This window comes from Budorcas taxicolor, chromosome 12, assembly GCF_023091745.1.
Source record: "Budorcas taxicolor isolate Tak-1 chromosome 12, Takin1.1, whole genome shotgun sequence".
Lineage (NCBI taxonomy): Eukaryota > Metazoa > Chordata > Mammalia > Artiodactyla > Bovidae > Budorcas > Budorcas taxicolor.
The window spans coordinates 19,316,557-19,319,085 of NC_068921.1; positions in this window are offsets into that span (position 1 = coordinate 19,316,557).

Genomic DNA, 2,529 nt, shown 5'->3' on the forward strand with positions numbered 1-2,529 from the left:
TCCATTAAAATATTCATTTATTTATTTTTGGCTTCCTTGCTGCGTGTGCTTTTCTCGAGTTGCAGCAAGAAGGGGCTCTTCTTTGTTGTCGTACATGGGCTTCTCACTTCGGTGGCTTCTCTTGTTGCTGAGCACAGGCTCTGGGGCTCATGGCCTTCTGTAGTTGCAGCTTGCAGGCTCACAAGCACAGGCCCAGAAGTGGCGGCGCTGGGGCTTCGTTACTCCTCATCATGTGGGAACTTCCTGCTTCTGGGATCAGACTCGCGTCTCCTGCATTGGCAGGCTGATTGCTATCCATTGCACTACCAGGGAAGTCCCAGAAGTGTGTTGTTTAATTTCCAAAAATGTAGGGGGGTTGGCGCTTTTCTACGTATCGGCCCATTACTTTCTTATTGTTGTTCAATCACTATGTTGTGTCCAACTCTTCTGTGACCCCATGGACTGTAGCCCCAACAGGCTCCTCTGTCCATGGGGTTTCCCAGGCAAGAATACCAGGGTGGGTTACCATTTCCTTCTCCAGGGGATCTTCCCGACCCAGGGACTGAACGATGGCTGGTGGATTCTTTACCACTAAGCCACCTGGAATGCTATCTTATTTGCCCTGTGGTCACACTAAGGAGTATACTCAGTGTGATTTCAATTCTTTTATCATCTTTTTCTTGGCTGCAAGGGACAACTTGTGGGATCTTAGTTCCCAGAGCAGGGATTGAATCCAGGCCCTTGGCAGTGAAAGTGCAGAGTCCTAACCACTGGACCGCCAGGGAAATCCCCAATTCTTTTATAATTATTGAGACTTTTCTAATAGCCCACCATATGGGCTACGTTGGTGAGTGTTCTGTGCTCCTGCACTTGGTCCCCATGTAATTATTGTGCACACTGACAAGACAGCATTCTGCTCCAAAGTGGCAAATAGGATCCAGATAGAAGCAGGCTCCCTGCTAGGAAACAGACTGCATGCTCCCTTGAAGGAATCAGACCCCAACTCAAAAAATAAGAACATGCCCCCTCTGCTTGTTACCACATTTGTCTTCTGATTCAGGGTCTCCTGTTGTCATTCTGCTTGGTTCCATGGAAACTCAGAGAGATGATGCAAAATAAGCGTGCTATTTTCAAAAATTCAGAGAACAAAAATGAGCCCTTAAAAATACTTTAAAAAATCATAGATGAAACCAGAAAATATAACAGAAGGGTTAAAAGATAATGTTGAAGAAATCTTCCAGGAAGTAGAGTGGAAAGGTAAAGGTGTAAGGGACTCCCCTGGTGGTCCAGTGGTTAAGACTCCGAGCTTCCCCTTCAGGGAGCACAGGTTCCATCCCTGGTCAGGGAACTAAGATTCCCAATGCCATGTGGTGTAGCCAAGAAAAGAGCAAAGGTGTAGAAAAGGAAATATTTTTTTTAATTAGAGAATAAGTCAGAGCTCAACAACTAAACAATAAGATTTCCAGCAGGAGACATAAAAATTGGAGAGGAGAATCGACATGTGCCAGAACTGAGAGTAACTCACTTCTAGGAGTAGGTAGCGGAGTGAAGGACCTGCTAAGTTCCCAGTGTAATGGATGAGAAGAGACTCATATCAAGACACGATTATGAAACCTTAGAATTCCTGGAACAAAGAGAAGATTGTATGAATCTCCAGAGAGAAAAAAAGTCACACTTAATGGATCAAGGTCACACTTAATGGATCAAGGTCACACTTAATGGATCAAGGTCACACTTAATGGATCAAGAGTCAGTCTGGTTTCAGAGTCTCAACAGTGACAGTGGATGCCGGAACACAGAGAAGCAATGCCTTCAAAGTTCTAAGAGGGGGACTTCCCTGATGGTCCAGTGGTTAAGACTCTGTGCTTCCAATGCGAGGGGCACAGGTTTGATCCCTGGTCAGGGAACTAAGATTTCACATGCCATACAATGTGGCCAAAACAACAACAACAACCTCCCAAAAAACAAAGTCCTGAGAGGAAATAATTCCATCCTAGACTTTCATATCCATCGACACACTGTCAAATCAGTTGCTAGAGTAAAACAAAGATAGTTTCAGGGATTCAAGTTCTCATAAAATGGTACCTCCCATGCATCCAAGAAAACGTGCTCCATCAAGACAACAGAGTGACCCAAGAAAGGGGAAAACCTAGAATCCAAAGCAGAGGATCAACACAGGAGTGAGGTCAAGGGGATCTCCCAGAGGATGTGCGGACCAAGTGGAGAGTGACCAGTTTCAACCGAGGTGGCGTTACTTAGAGGCTCAGTGAGGGCTGTTCCCATCAAGCTCTCTGCAGCCATCACACTCTCTTTACCTGGAGGAAAATGCTCCCAGGCCACCCTGGCTCAGACTCACGTCTGTACCTGCTAGGCCTTGGATGCGTGCTGATGAAGTCTCTCCCCTCTTCTCTCTATGCCCCGCAGCCAGGATCAGCTGACACTCCCTGAGGACACACCCCAAGAGGTATTCTGATTCGCCAGCTCCTGAGAACTAAAACTACAGAGCCGTCCATTCCTAGTGACCACAGATAACCAGACTGGCCCACACTT